Genomic DNA, 17,338 nt, shown 5'->3' with positions numbered 1-17,338 from the left:
CACAAAAAAAAAAAAAAAAAAAAAAGTGAGGAAGGGGCCAGGTTTCTGGCTGCTTCTGCTATTTCTTCCAGCAAGCACAGTCATAAACACGTGGAGTGTTCCTGTGGCATCATCCCATGGGGCTGCTAGCTTTGTGGGTAGAGCACAGAGCACAGGTAGATCACAGAGCACCCATTTTTTGCTGGTGTGGATCTAGCAGACATGGCATGCATCTGTTGCAAACATGGCAGTGGTAGCTTTCTGACCCCGGAAAAAGGTGTTTCCCTGAACTCAGTAGTTCCAGTGGTGGTTTTCTAACTCCCCACCTCCCTGATTGTGGCAATGCAGCAGCTCCCCTGACAGGCCAATTCTGCAGTGTTACTATGGAAGCCAGGCCTCAAGGTCCAGTGGAATACCTGCACTTCCAATAATTGTATAAGCACTTAGTTGTGTATAATAAATCCCTTTCTGCTTAAAACAGCTAGAATGATTTCTATTTACTGCAGTTTAACCCTCCCTGATTTGTTGAATAAACAGAACTGAGAGAATCTGATGTCACCTGAATGTGGTAAGGAAGAAGGGAAGGAGTGGCAGTGAGAAAAAAGAGCAGGCAACCTGCTTCCAAGGTTTCTAGCTTCATATGACCATCAGTCAAAACAGGAATTCACAGAGAGAGGTGGTGACTTGCAGGTAGGAGAGTGGGGCATCCCATGAGTTGCCAGGAACAGGTTCGCCACAGCATCCAGCTATGGGGCCAGCAGTTGAAACTAGGTCAGTACTGACTATAGGGGAGCAGAAGGAGATTTGGTTCCAGAATCTAAGTGGCATTTTTACTTCAATGCATCACTGATTGACACTTTCACGTTCAATTCTTGATTGAAGAGTCATATGAAATAGCAATGGCAGAGTTAGTGAAATTTATACACATTTACCTGTCTGTCCCCAGGGGCGTTTTCCCCCTCATGTCCTACTAATCAGAAAGCTATCATCCTGGTAGTATCTCCTTTCTTAACTTTGGTAAGACTAGTGCATTTTTTCTTTTTAGAATGATAAGAGGGCTAGTCTACCAGCATCTTTCTTTTAGGCCCTAATTGACACAATATTGTTCAAATAAATCACGTTCTAACTTCAGCCTATTTCTTTGGCAATGACAACCAGTCCATGGGCTAGTGACCTGTATGACTCCCCGCCTCAAAAGCATTAAGGGTTTCATTGTGGATTTTACAATAAACCTGGAAAGTAGTAAGATTTCCTTTTTCTTTATTCTTCCTTATTTTTTTTAGCATCTGATTCCATTTATTGTCAGCACGGTGACGAAGTTTCTAAGGTCGTAGGCAGTAGGAAGGTAAATACCTCAGTTCAGCTCCTTTACTGCTTTGGACAAATAATAGCTTGACACTGCAACTTGAGTTGGGAGTGTGTGCTTTCTGATTTTACAATAAAATTCAGGGATTTACACAATTGTCATTAAGTGTGTCCCTAATGAAATGTGTACATTTCTTAATGAACACAAGGATTGGAGCAGGAGGTAGAAGTAGAAACATTTGCAATCTGCTGTAAATATTAGCACCTATTTTTTTTTTTTAAACAAAAAAGACCTTGGTAAGACTTCAAGACGCATTTGAATATGCCTTTATTTTAGCATTGGTGACATTTGGTTATAGTTAATTAAATGCAAATATTTCTGCTCAACTGGATTATGAGCCCCCTCCTGGGGGTGCAGAAACTGTCTTGTTGAGCTGTGTTTTCCCAGTTCCAACTAGAGGTCCGCATGGTAGGCACTCAAGGAATGCTTGATGAGTGATTGAAGGAAGTTTCTAAACTGGGGGTCAAGGGACAATGTTTTAGCACTGGCTCAGCTTCAGTTTCATCAGCTATGAAATGAGTTTCCAGGTCATAAGTTCTGTTACTTCCTTGAAGGACTTCTTAACCATACAATTTTTTGATCTCTAATGGAAAAGGATAAAGAATCTCCTTCCTAAGATGCTTGAAGTACAGCTGTTTATTGAACTCAGTTTGGTTGTGCCTACAGCAGAGTCATGGATCGAATGACCTCTAGAGATTCTTTTTGGACTCTGTGGTGGTGGGATCTGATTAACTCTCCTCTACTTTGAGATCTGGGTCAGAATCACTGGGCGTGGAGCCCCTTCCGGAAATGATTTGGCTACTGAATTGTTTCTATTTTCCTCTTGTTTATCATCAGGATATTTCCCCTTTCTATGGGGATTTTCTGAAAAGGTCACAGAGCCACTTCAGAAAACTATCCTCTTGTTGAATGACAATGATAGCCTCTTTCTCTGGTTGGCAGGCAGAAGAAACTGCTGTCCGATTTAGGCAGAAAGAGGGGGCTAGGACACTTAGTTGGCCCAGGCCAGAGGGAAAGTCCAGCCTCCGGTGATGACATAGGGACTGTGGCAAAATGTCTCCATGGAAGTGACAATTAGGGAAAGTTCCACCGAGGCCTTGCGAAAGCAGCACAGGGGGAAGGAAACATCATCTGTGACCTGCTCTGGGCTTATAGGGGAGACTCAAAATACTTCAGAGCATCCTGTCAGCACTGCCTCTGCAGTCCACTTCCAAAATGCATACACAATATAATCTAGCGCCCTTTGGAATCAAGGATAATCCTGTTATAAGCAAAGTGAATAGCTCTGGGAAGGGCTATGAGTATAAACCAACCTAGTCATCCATCAGTCAGATACTTCCTGAGTACCTGCCACGTGCTAGACCCTGCACTAGGTATTGGGCTCAGGTTGGTGCATGACATCAGATCCCGTAAACGGATGGTCTGGTTGAGTAAGCACGTACAATTATTATAAAAGCATAAAGGTCCTGCTTTGCCTGAGAGTACTGAAGTTCCTTCCTGAAGAAGGAAGAATTAACTCCTCCCTGTAAGCGCTGCTGATTTGTCCATCCGGTTTGCTGACAGGTCCAGTATCTGGGTGTTGCTTTGCCTTCCCATCTCACAACCTGTCCTGCTTCCGTGGCACTTGACTCATCTGACCAGAGCACTCTGCCGCCCAGATCCCTCAGTGATTCCCATCCCCTATCGAATAAAAATCCAACCCCTTAGCAAGGCATTCAATTTGACTACCACTTTCTTTTTCAGTTTTATCTCTTGCCCCTTCACTAATGGTCCATAATTCATGGTGCTCTTTTCATGTCTCATATTATGGGAACCTCACTCACATCAGGCCACATTTACCTGTCCACACTAAAAATTGCTGCAAACATCTGCATCTCTCTTCCTGTGGCTTTTCTTTGGCTGCAGGAGCACCCTAGGCAGGGTAAGCCAGAAGTGTCCCTGGAAGTAGCTTCCTTCTACTCCAACGTCTTTGCCCTTCTGTTGGGGTAAGTGTGAGCCATGCATTATGCTACACTGACTCCCAGAGCTGCCCAAAGGGGTTGAGCTCCAAGTACTCACAATGGCAACTGTCTTTTTTTTTTATAAATTTAAAAAATTATTTATTTATTTATTTTTGGCTGTGTTGGGTCTTCGTTTCTGTGCGAGGGCTTTCTCTAGTTGCGGCAAGCAGGGGCCACTCTTCATCGTGGTGCACAGGCCTCTCACTATCGCGTCCTCTCTTGTTGCGGAGCACAGGCTCCAGACGCGCAGGCTCAGGCTCAGTAGTTGTGGCTCATGGGCCCAGTTGCTCCGCGGCATGTGGGATCTTCCCAGACCAGGGCTCGAACCCGTGTCCCATGCATTGGCAGGCAGATTCTCAACCACTGCGCCACCAGGGAAGCCCCCTTTTTTTTTTTTTTTTAATGCTAGCCACAGATGCCAGACTTTTTTTTTTTTTGGCCGCGAGGCACAGCTTGTGGGAGCTTAGCTCCCTTACCAGGGATCAAACCAGCGCCCCCTGCAGTGGAAGCACGGAGTCTTAACCAATGGACCACCAGGGAAGTCCAATGGCAACTGTCTTGATAACGCATCTTCCTTCCATCCCTGTTGTAGTCCTCACTCTCCTGGAATCATCTCCTAAATCAATTATTGCATTCAAGTCCTTGTCTCTGAAGTTACTTCTGGAGCAATCCAACCAAACAGTCTCTCCTTTCTCCTCCACTTCAGCCCTTATGCCACTTGTCTCCAGTCAGTTGAGCTCCCCATTCTGGAAGTTCTGCTGGACGATCACCTCCTCTGTGATACCATTTTCATCCACCACACTCTACCGTCCAATGCGAGGGTCTCCTTCCTCCACGATCCTTGGCCCTTTACACAGACTTCTCTTATGATGTGCGTCACATGGCATTGTAATTACGTGTAGGTGTGTTTGTCTTTGCCCACTAGGAACTATGAGGAACTATGACTTACTCATCTTGTCAACCCAGGCCCTAGCAAAGTGCCTTGTACAGAGTAAATGCCCAATAAATATTTGATGAAAGAAAAAAAAAAACCTTCTGCCCTGGTTTCCTGGCTATAACCCCCGCGTACACAGGAAAAAGCTGGAAGCCACGTTCCTGACCCTGCACTGCTGGACCAAGGGGAATTCTGTGTCTTGAGAGGAGGTTAGGAAACCTTTCCTTGCCCCTCCCGCAGGACTGACTCTGATTGTGATCTTATTGCAAAAAAAAAAAGGGTCCTTTCAATGCAGGGCAAGTCTCCAAACAGACTTGCCCAGCCATTAGCAATCCATGGAATAAATTCCAAGGGTGTGAAAAACCAGTGACTAGAGGCCTGTGGCTTGGTGGAATGGCTACAGGAAAATTGCTGCAGATGAGCCTGAGGCAACTCAAAGATGCCATCAGTCTTTAAGAAAGCGGCTATCTTTGTAGTTTTTATCATAGGGTGAAAACCAGCTCTGTAGTAAGCTGTGGGCTGAGTAAATAGCCCAGAAGGAGATGTAATCCTGGAGAGGAATCCAAGACTTTTGGTTAAGCAGGCAGCTGGTCTTTAGGGAAGGCTGGTTTCAGCTGAATTTCAGCAGTGCTTACCTGCGGTGTTATTTTAAAATCTCACTGCCAAGGAAGACCTGTCCGCCTGGACAAGCAGGGATTAGATCGAAGGTGGAGGCTGATACCCCACAATGTTAGACTTCAGACAAACAAAGAGGAACACAAATTCCAGAGCCATGAGAAGGAAAGTTGGTCTTCCCTGCTGAGCAGAAATGGAAATGAACTAAACAGCCTTCAGTGTAAGAAATGGGAGTTGGCACAGGAAAATGACCCTGAGTTCCACCATGTTGTTAGTGGAAATTGGGAAAGAACCAAGGAGGATTTGAAGAGGGGCGGTAGAGGCACTAAGGAGGCAAAGAAGGAAAGAATGTTAGCATATTTCAAGGGCTGACATGTGCCAGGCAGGTAGCATTTACTTCTTCTACTAGCCCTTTGAGCTATTATCACAGCCATGGACTGATGGAAAACTAGAAGCCTAGAGAGGTCAAATGACTCGCCCGCCAAAGGTGTCCCAGCTAGTAAGGAATGAAATTTAGGTTTAAGTGACAAGAAGAGTTTGAAAATAATTCATACCCAGTTCACAACACAAGATGACCATCATTGTTTGATTTAGGTCATGTGCTCAAAATAGTCAGGGATCATAACTCAACACTGGGCACGTATTTTTTTCCTCCTCTGTGCATTTGGAAATTCACTGCCTTTGGGTGCACTGTGAGGTAGGCACTGTGACTGTAGGAGAGAGAAGGGGGAAGGGATCTTTTAGAGGATCAAGTTTAAAGAGGCCTAACTTTTGGAAAATCTCCAAATTTGGGTTTAGCAGTGTACTTGGCTTGGAAAGGAAGGGAGGAAGGAACGGAAGAAGGGAGGGAGGGAGGAAGCCTGCAAGCATAGGATTTAGAATTTCATACTTCCTAACGTTGGTTATGACCATAGGGAGACACTGAAATACCACGGGATTGGCAAGTACTGCCCTGCTTTCAATTCTGCCCAAAGCAGGAAGGCTTAGGTAAGTCAGGAGAAAGCCTCGTGTTACCACCCTAAGACCAGAACAAAAGCATTGGGAGGAGACTCCCATCTTGACAGCATGATCTCCAAAGAAGCCATGCTAGTCTTATGACTGTGATGTCTCGAGTGTTACAATTGTGTAAGCAGCTGATATTTTAAATGATCGAATCCAGCACATAGGATTATGAAGATAATGTCCATTAGTTTTAGTAAAAGGGTAGAGGAGAGAGAACGCTCATCGAAGAGCAAAGAGAAGAAGAAAGAAACCTGGACTGGGATCCCGGACATGTGGGTTCCAGCTCTGGCTCCTTCATGAGTTTGAACTTCCCGTGCTAACTTGCTTTCTTCGGCTTTCACGAAGGAGCTGTGCTAGATGACACGGAAGAGAAGGAAGAGAACTTCCAGCTCCAAAGATCTAAGGGCACATTTGGAGACTTTCAAAGAGGTAGGCACTTGAGTGTAAGTTGGAGCTGTTTCGCTATGAGTCAGAAACCAATCCAAGGACTATTTTTATTGCTCTTCACTTCAAATTCCCTAATTTGGGTTCTGTTAAATGAGAGCAAGAGAGAGAGAGAGAGAGAGAGATGGAAAGAGAAAGAGGAAACTATCAAGAGGTAAAGGGGGGAATTCCCTGGCAGTCGAGGGCCCAGGTTCAATCCCTATTCACTGCCAAAAACAAGAAAAAAAAGGGAACAAAGCAAAATAGCTAATAAAACTTAAAAACACAACAAGTACCTTTGTAACGAGTTGAATCACAAAGCTAGGCACTTTTAGTGTACTAAAACAGTTGTTTTGGGCGGCAATGTCACAGCATGGAAAGAACATAGACAAGTTTTGAATCCAAAAGACCTACATTTGAATCATAAATTTATCACTTATGGCATAAACAACCCTGAGTAAATCTCTTCATCTCTGAGCCTCAATTTCCTCATGTAGAAAAGGAGAATGATTATAACAGTAGTACTCATAGCCACCATTTATTGAGGGCTTTATGTGCCAAACACTGAACTAGGCTCTTTACATTAGGTTTCCAAATCCACCCACAGCTGTATGAATTAAGTATTATTATCCCCATTTTACAGACATGGACATTGAGACTAATCAAATCTAAGAGCAGAGCTGGGATTCAAACCCAGTCTGGTAAAACTCTGAGGCTTATTCTCTCATCTACAGTCCTATATTTCCCCAAAGGATAATAATATAGATCAAATAAGCTAATATTTTAAAAGATACTTTGTGAATGGCATTATGCAAGTATTCTATACAATATTTATTATCAATACAATAATGATAATGTAGTAGTAAAAACAACAATAACGGTGAATTTTCAAATGTTCATAATCAAAGTGAGTCTCCAAAGAAATGTGCATAATTTTATTTGAATGTCTAATCAAACAGTAACTAGATGATGACTCCAAGCTCATCAGACTCTGGAAGCTTCCCTCATCAGTTTTTTTTTTTTTGCGGTACGTGGGCCTCTCACTGTTGTGGCCTCTCCTGTCACGGAGCACAGGCTCCGGACACGCAGGCTCAGCGGCCATGGCTCATAGGCCCAGCCGCTATGCGGCACGTGGGATCCTCCCGGACCAGGGCACGAAACCGCGCTCCCTGCATCGGCAGGCGGACTCCCAACCACTGCGCCACCAGGGAAGGCCCCCTCATCAGTTTTCATCACTGAATGTCTAAGTTTCTGGGTTCAGAAAAAAAGGCTGCGTGAGTAGAAATGTTGATATCTGAGAAACAGTGCAGAGAAGATATAGAACAAAGCGAAACCTTTGTGCTGTGCAGCTTTATCACTGAAAGCGCCATCTGGCCAAGCAGACCAGAAAATAACCAGAGATTACCAGCTGGTAAATTTTATCTTTTAAGAAAACCAAGCAAAAGACTCAAGAATCTATCAGTGCAGTAATCCTGGATTGTAGTCAGTAAAATAGGTGGCAAACTGCCCCTATGAGTCATCAAGGCCAACAAAGAATCCCTCTGGCCTGTTAGAACTGGACCACGTGAACTTGAAATTGAACCTTAGTGCGGAGGAATGGTGCCTAGCTCCTTTGAAAGAGGATGTGGGAAACCAGATGACTCAAGCAGGTGGCACAGTTGACCTGAGAGTCTCGGTCCCACTGAAGTATCAATGTCTGTCTGAGGAAACCTCCTCCCTACCTACTAATTTGATTTCTTCAGTTCCCTTAAAAAGTCCTGGCACCTTTCAAACCTGTTAGAGACAGATACTGAATGTTAAATGTGAAAAGGACCTTAAAATTCATCTGGTCAAATGTTCTCATTTCACAGGTGAGAAAACAAAGGCTCAGAGAGGTAACGTCTGAAGCCCCAAAGCTTGTCAGCAACACAGGAAGATCACCAGTCTCCTACTTTCCATATGCTGTTCTCTCAGCATACTGCTGCTGCCTCATCCCATCCCTTACCCTTCAGTGCTGCCACACTGCTTGTGACACATACACACTTGCATATCATTCATATATGCACTAAGGTCTTTGGGAAGATAATAATCCCAGAGTATTATTTACAGGAAGTAGATAGTACTTCCTATTGCACAATTCTAAGTACTTTATACATATGAATGCATGAATCCTTACAATAACCCTAGGAGCTAGGTACTATTATAATCCCTACTTTACAGAGACACAGAGAGGTGAAGTGATTTGCTCAAGGTCACACAGCTGGTCAGTGGTTGAGCCAGGATTTAAACCCATGCCAGCTAGCTCTAGTGTTCATGTTCTCCTCGAATACAAAGATGTGTAGAAATGTATACTGGTTGCCTCTGGAGAGAAGAAATGGGAGGTTACAGGGTCTGGAATGGGAAGACTTTCTTTTTCCTATAAGTCCTCACAGACTGTTTACATTTATGTCATATGCATATGTTACTTATTCAATAAACAAAAAAATATTGTGGGTGTCTTTTTAAAAATAGTTTAAAAATGGAGGGTGATAATGGTTGCACAATATTGTGAATGTACTTAATGCCACTAAATTGTACATTTTTAAATGGTTAAAGTGGTACATTTTATAATATGTATATTTTACTCCCCCTCAAATGTTCTAAAAGCCTTTTTGGCAATGACAGGGAATACTGGGGCAGTGTTTTCCAAGAGTTCAAGCAGCATATTTGGGTCTGGAGCCTAAATATCTCAATATAGTTCAGTAAACATTTATTGTGCACCTATTATATTTAAGGTTCTGTGCAAGTTATGGCAGGCTATATAAAAATAATAAAGCCATAGTCTTTACTCTCAAGGTATAAATGGGAGGCAGCTTGGGTGATGAAAACACAAAGTCAAGAGGAGGAGCTGCTTTTTGGTGAACCATGACATACCTAGGACAGTCGCTGGCCATAGTAGGAGTTTATTATTTATTTATTTATTTATCTTTTGGCTGCTTTGGGTCTTTGTTGCTGCTCTCGGGCTTTCTCTAGTTGCGGCGAGCAGGGGCTACTCTTCGTTGTGGTGCGCGGGCTTCTCATTGAAGTGGCTTCTCTAGTTGCGGAGCACGGGCTCTAGGAGTGCGGGCTTCAGTAGTTGTGGCACTCGGGCTTCAGTAGTTGTGGCTCAAGGGCTTAGTTGCTCCATGGCATGTGGGATCTTCCCGGACCAGCGATCGAACCCGTGTCCCCTGCATTGGCAGGCGGATTCTTAACCACTGCGCCACCAGGGAAGTCCCCATAGGAGGAGTTTAATCAACGTCAACTATTATTACGATTATTTGACTCTTCTGAGACTTACTTTCCTCTTTTGTAAAACCAGAGGCTTGCATTAGAGAACCTGCAGACTATAACCAGGAATAGGGATGGTCTTCTCTCTGCTTTGTCGGTGATTAAAGCTAGGCAAGACATTCTAGAATGACTATTCTCACAAAATGAGAAAATAGAAGCCCGGATGACAATGGGTGGGCTCCGTTTTGAAATGACAGATGTATTTGAGTTCTTCTGTGCCCATGCCACACAGTGGCCCCTGCCACAGGGCTCAGATCAGCGGTGCTTGAGCTGCCTTGTTCTGGCTCTCACAGTTGGTGAGCCAGTTGTTAAATACAGCCATTACTAAAATTAAATGATGTAAGCTTACAATTCGATAAATTCCATTTAAAATGAAGTAACAAATACTCAAAACTTATCATTTCCTAATTATTTCATTACATTTTGCCATTATCTCTGTTTTTAAGGTTAGTTACATCAACTGCATTTGAATGGTGGAAAGAGTATATAATGGCCATACTGCTGTGCATCCCATCTCTTCCCAACTCCTTGTTCGGTGATGTCGGATTAGTAGCCTGAAACCAGTCAAGGTAGGAGTATTTACACTGTAGAAATTGGCAAACACAACAAATCAGCCTTCAACCTCTCCCAAAGCTGGTTGTCAAACCAATGCACCACTGCCTCAAACCAGCATGTGCAATCTGAGTCTCTTGGAAGGACCCACTATTGCTCTCAGACAGAAGAGTGCATAATTATCATCCCACTGCACATAAATCAGGGGCCTATGAAGAAACAGGCTGTTAGACATGGCCCTCTTCTCCTCTGTTTCCTTAAGCAAAATAAAATAAATAATTCTGAGTGTTTGGCCCACAGCCAAGGAGCTCTCGTGTTTGATTCTTCATCCCCTGCTTGCAAGAGCTAATTACAGTGAGGGGTGTGCAAAGCAACAGTTCTTTGTGTTCCAAGTGAAATAATGGCTTAGTCACCCCTGAGAGTATGAAGGCTCTGTACTTCTCCTCAGTGCAGTGAACACAACCCCAATCTGATGGCATGTGACTTTTTTCTTTTTCTAAATGAATCAGACTTTGTGAATAGAAATTTAGCCTTCCTCCGCCCACTCTGGCCCAACCATGCCAGTGAGCATATTTTCTGTTTTTCTAGTTGAATTGACTAACCAATAGTTTTAGGAGCCTGTTGGTTCACATGTTCAGTTCAGATACTATCACAGGGAAATGGAATCCTTACTTTGCAAACTCACTGATTATATAGCATAAATTTGATTCTATTTTTGTGTAGAGAAAATAAAACCCACTCCTAAGATAGAGAACTGAGACCTGCGTTTGGGAAAGGAATCTTTTCTCTCCAGGTTTCTGGGGCAAAGCTAGATCAGTGAGCCAACCTGGCAGAGGTTTCAATGCCTTTTCTGTAGACCCTGCAGGGAAACTGCAGGGTGGGTTTGAGCTGTGTACCAGGACATGACTGGACATAGTTTAGGGCTTAAAAAGTACAGGCCTCAGGCTTCCCTGGTGGCGCAGTGGTTGGGAGTCCGCCTGCCGATGCAGGGGACACGGGTTCGTGCCCCGGTCCGGGAAGATCCCACATGCCGCGGAGCGGCTGGGCCCGTGAGCCATGGCCGCTGAGCCTGCGCGTCCGGAGCCTGTGCTCCGCAACGGGTGAGGCCACAACAGTGAGAGGCCCGCGTACCACACACACACACAAAAAAGTACAGGCCTCAAGACCCTAAATGTTGACAAACATTGGTGCTCCCCAAACCATAGGTAACTCAAAATAAAATTATGTGGAGAGCAGTGTAGAAATTTGGATAAGCACATGCCAATGACTAGAGACAGACTGCTTGGGTCTGAATTTTGGCTTTCCCATTTATCACTTTTGTGACCTTGGGCAAGCCACTTAAAATCTGTGTCTCAGTTTCATCATCTGTAAAAAGGGATAATTAATGCTATCTACCCTCAAAAGGTTGGAGTGAGGATTAAATACGTTAAAATTTGTAACATGCTTAGAGAAAGGCCTAGTACATAGTTAAGTGCCATATAAATACTAGCTATTATTTGAACGCTGACATGCTTTCTAATTGTTTTTGGATTGAAAGTTTGTTAATAGGTTAATTGAAGGCAAACTGTTACTTATTCTTTTTCCTATTTATTTATTTCCAGTTACCTTAAACACATGACTTAGCTCTGAGATACCAGGCAGGTGTCTTGCAATGCAGTTCCACAAGCAACCATCAACCAATCCTTATGAGGCTTGGACCTAGAATTCAAAGTGCATTCTGGTGGTTAAGAGTCAGGGCTTTAAAGTCAGACACAGAGAGTTCTTTTGTTTGTTTACTTTCTAATTTTAAATAATTATAGACTTACAGAAAAGTTGAAAAAATAGTATAGAGTTCACAGCTACCCTTTATCTAGCTTACCCTGATGTTAATATCTTTCATAACTGTAGTACAATTATTAAAGCCAGAAAGTTAACATAGAAACAAGTCTGTTAACTAAACTATAAATCTTACTCAAATTTCAGCAGTTTTCCACTGAAGTACAGGATCCAACACAAGTTCTTGTGTTAGATTTAGTTGTTGTGTCTTCTTAGTATCCTCCAATCCACAGGGGTTGCTCAGTCTTTGCATTTCTTTCCTGACCTTGACATTATCAATGAGTATCAGCTAATTATTTTATAGAATGTCTTGCAGTTTGGGTTTGTCTGATGTTTACTCGTGCTTAGATTGAAGTTTGCCTTTTTGGCGGGAGGACCACAGAAATGATGTGTCCTTGGTGCATCATTTTAGGGGAAACAGGAGGTTGATATCTCTTTATCAGTGGTGGTATTAACTTGATTACTTGGTTAAGGTTTCTCCACTGCAAAGTTATACACCTATTTTCTAGAATAGAAGACATTGTTAGCAACCTTAGAATAAAGGAAGATTTTTTGGCATGCCAGAGCCGTCTGTAACAATGCTTTTACATTTGCATCCTGCCCTATGAAAGATTTTATACATATGACCCAACATCCCAATGTACTTTATTATTTGAAGTAAAAGAGACAGAGCTACTTTAAAATATAATTTGAGTAGCAGCTCAGATAAAAAACGTTTTGGTTACTTCTATGCAAAGCTCATCTGAATGGGGTCTAAAAGCTTTATCATGGGGACTTCCCTGGTGGTGCAGTGGTTAAGACTCTGTGCTCCTAATGCAGGGGCATGGGTTCGATCCCTGGCCAGGGAAACAGATCCCACGTGCAGGCCACAACTAAGAGTTTGCATGCCATAACTTAGGAGGCTGCGTGCTGCAACTAAGGAGCCAGTGAGCCACAACTAAGGAGCCCATGAACCGCAACTGAGGGGCCTGCCTGCTGCCACTAAGACCCAGCACAACCTAAATAAATATATTTTTTTAAAAGGCTTTTATCATGGAGTAATAGACCAATGGAACACTATTGTAAACTTAAAATAACATGTATAAAGGAAAATTTAGACTGTAATGAACATGTGAGACAAGAAAATATAAAGAACAGTGAGGCCTATGTATTAGGTATGTGCATGTATAGTCATTAAATGGTAATTCTCTGGGTAGAAAAAAAATTAATGCAATGAAAGAGCCTGGAAATCCATATGGAGGAAGGGTAATACTGTAAATGCAAAATAACAGAGCTTGATAGTTTGGGCATATGAGGCAATATAACAGCTCTCCCCTTTAATACATAATAAAGCCCATATCACCTTCTTACACAGAATTCAAGAACCGGTCCTCCCAGGAGACAGCAGGATACTAACCTGGCATCACTGCATTAAGATTACTCTTAAGAAGGATTGTGTTTTCTTCGTTTTGTTTTGCTTTGTTTACTACCAACATATTACGAGGTAGCTCAAATTAAACACATATTTTATATTAGGAGTAAATAATGAAAAAATCTAACTATGGCATTTTAAACTATTCTTCTCTCGTGAAGACTCAGGAAAGAAAGAAAGAATAAATGTGGGGTGATAGTATCTAACACTTGGGCACTTGCCATATGCTAGGCACTGTTCTCAGTACTTTACATGTGTTAATCTAGTTTTCATAACAATCCTACAGTATATTTATCATTATTTTCACCTCCATTTTACAGATGAGGAAACAGATACAGAGAGACTAAATGACTGGACCAACATCACACAGCTAATTAAGTGGGATTCAAACCTGCAATATGGCTCTAGGATATTGAAGTTCTCAACCACTACAATGCCTTGCACCTCAAAAGGCTAATAACGCTTGCAATTCATACAATTTTTTTCCTCCAATACTATGAATCTAATACATATTTTAAATATACTATATATAAAATTTTTAATGCACCACAAATCTAATAATATATATTTTCTGCCTCTTAAGTATGCTATAAATCAGTATTTCTGGCATTTACTTTTTTCCCTTTTTACTCCTTTCAACACCACTACATCTCTATACAGTTTAAGCTGAACAAATGAGTACTAGGTCATGTATCTAGCCCTGGATTGTTTTCTAACTGGCTTATGGGATGAGAAGTTCTATGGAGATAAGGATCAAGTTTTAGACATATAGCCTATTCCCCACGGAGAACTAGAACAGAATTAATCTTAAGAGCTAATGTTTATGTTATGTTTTTTTATGGATCACCTAATTTGTGTCTGGCAGTATTCTAAGTATTTCATACTCACACTCTCACTCATTCCGCAGAGCAGCCTCTGAGGCACATGTCATTATTACCCTCATTTCACATCTGGGGAAACTGAAGTTAAGTGACTGTCCCTAGTCAGCCAGCTAGTAAAGGGCAAAGCCAGGATTTTAACCAAAGTCTGTCCGACTCCAAAGTTGCTGGCTCAACCACTAGGATATATTTTATGCCTGCTGGTGCTAAATATATAGCAGATAGTAAATGTTTGTTGACTGATTCATTGATTGATGCTTCATTCGCTTGTTTATTCTCAATGAAGGAGGAAAGGTAGAAAATCAGAAGGAAGGGGAAAGAGACAATTAATAAAATGGAAGTGGCCAGAAAAATAAATGAGCTGAGGGCTGGTAACCAAGTAGAGACTAATGCTTGGGAGTATAGGGGAGAAGCAGAAAAGACAGTGACAGACTTGGCTGACATCATGGTTAGAAGTCGCATTGGCATCATGCAGAGATTATGCTACTACACCTGTCTGATGTGACTTGAGACCAGAGACTGCAGTTTCCATCTCATCTCCCTAAACTCCAACAAACTTATATTTTGTTTAGTCTTAGAGTTTCAGTTTCAGTCATTCATCTACGATGTGATAGACTATGTTCTGGGCCTTGGGCAGATAGAAGTGAACAAAATAGATAAAAATTTCTACCCTTGTGAAGTTTACGTTTTAATTGGGGGGATACAGATCATAAACATAATAAATAAGTAAATTATATAATAGCATTAAGGTGGCAAGTGCTGTGGTTTGAAAAAGTAGAGCCGCGTAAGGGAGATCAGGAGTGGTAGGGACTGGAGGGTGTATGGTCAGAATAGGTTTCACATATAGGGTGGCATTTGAGCAAATATTTAAAGGAGATGAGGTTAAAAGAAAGATAATAATAAGAATGGTAAGACCTATATCACTAGAATAGAGAAATTAAGAATGAATATTTCATAATAAAATTACTACTGAGAAGTTGAGTACTCTTACAGGAGAAAAGTTACTTGTAGCTTTCCCATTCTTCCCTGGGAGGTCTGGGAGATGACAAAGTATCTATAACTCAATGTTCATCTCAATTGTTTAAAAATACAATTTTCATCCCTAAGTGGTGGTAGCATACTTTTGAACCTTCAGTCGGTTTTGTTTGTTCATGAGCATACTGTTTGTGAGTCAGTGCATTAAGTGGTTTGTTCTCATGACCACATAACTGTGATCCACAAAATGACAATGAGAATTACCACAGAACAGCAAAGGCTGTCTTTCCGTACATGAATCAAATGAAGCACAAAATTGGTATACCTTTTCAGGAATAACCTAAAGATTTATCTTTAATATAATATACAGAGAAATACTGCTAAAATGTTTCTTAGACAAGGAATACATAAAATTGAGTATGTTTCTCAATTTCTATTCTGATAACTATTATTGAGTTCCTATCATGGCAGATATCATGCAAAGAATTTTATTATATGTAAAATTTTGTTTCATTTATTCACTCATTCAACAACTATTTAGCACTCTCTTGTGCCAGGCATCATTCTAGACACGGCAGGGAACAAAACAGACAAAATCCCTGATCGGATGGAAATGTAAATATAATAGGTCAGGTGGTAATAAGCGCTATAAAGAGAAATCAAACCAGGCTAATGTGGGTAGAGAATGCCTTTGGGTGGGGGGATGCTAATTTATTATAGGTGATCAGAGAAGCTCTCTGTAATAGGATGAAAGTTGGCTTTCTGCGAAAAATTGTTTCTAGGCAGAAAATACAGCAGAAATAAGAACATGTTTAGTAGCTGACTCTATAAGTATTATTTTATAGGAAACTGAGGCTCAAGGATATTATTACATATGCGCCCATATCACATCGGTAAGGGGCAAAGCCAAAACATGGATCCAGGTCTATTAACCTCAAAATCCATGCCGTTCTTTTCCAAAATACCATTTGAGTTACTCACCCTACCCAAAAGAGTTACTCTTTTAAAAGACTGGCAGAGCATAGGACTACCAGGTATTAATTGGTGCTGCTGTTACTTCTTTAATTTGCTCTAGCCCTAGGCGAATTACTGACACTTGCTCTTCTCCAGAGCCTGTAAAATGGGGTTCCGGTAATTAACAACTCAGAATGACTGTTATGAGAACTAATTAGTTACTGCTTACAAAATACTTTGAACATCAACAATAGGAGTGTCTTCACTCCAAATATCACATTTTCCTCCCAATGGAGCTCTAGATACCTCCATCCCTGTCCTCCACCAAATTCCACATCTAGTCCTTCTCAGATTTCCCTCTGAAAAATAATCATTACCTAGTTATTAAAATCAGAAGCCCAGGAGTTATCTTTAACTCCTTTCACTTCACTAACACTAACATACTTTCCCAAGTCCTATTCATTCTACCTCCAAAATGTGTCTTCCATCCATCCACATCTCTCCATCTTCAATGCCACCAGTCTATTTCAATCCACCATCCTCTCTTGCATGGAGGATTGCAATAATTGGCTAGTTGGCCTCCTCCTTTTCCATCTTTAGCTCCTTTCCAATCCTTTTGCCACACAAAAGCCAAGAATGACCTTTGAAAAGAGAAGGCAAGACATATCATTTCCTTACTTAAAACCCTTCAGTGGCTGCCTGTTGCAGACAGGTTAGAGTACAACCCTCTACCATGGGTGACCAATTCATCCCGTGTCTTGCCCAGGACTTTGCTGATCTAAGCACTAAAAGTCCCGCATCCCAGGAAACTCCTCAGTTCTGGGCAATAGGGGTGACCGGTCACATTAAGCATGGCCTGTAAGGCCTTACAGGAAGTGACTCCTGCCTGCCTCATGGCCTCGTTTCATGCCACTGTCCCCTCAATCATTACACCCTTTGCACACTGGCCTTTGTCAGGTCCTAGAATGTCCCTTTCCCTTCTCAAGGCCTTGCTGGTTAGGCCTGCCTTTCCCTTGGCCTGGAATGCTCTTCCTGTAGCTGGATTTTTCTTATCCTTTAAAGCTCAGTTTAAATGCTCCAGAAAGGACTTCCCTGATCCAAGTTAACCCAATAGTTCCTATCTGCTATTCTCTATTATAACATTCT

The sequence above is a fragment of the Aethalodelphis obliquidens genome, unplaced genomic scaffold (assembly GCF_003676395.1).
Source record: "Aethalodelphis obliquidens isolate GAN/ISIS:26980383/991018 unplaced genomic scaffold, ASM367639v1 scaffold6, whole genome shotgun sequence".
Classification (NCBI taxonomy): domain Eukaryota; kingdom Metazoa; phylum Chordata; class Mammalia; order Artiodactyla; family Delphinidae; genus Aethalodelphis; species Aethalodelphis obliquidens.
This window is presented reverse-complemented; position numbering follows the sequence as displayed.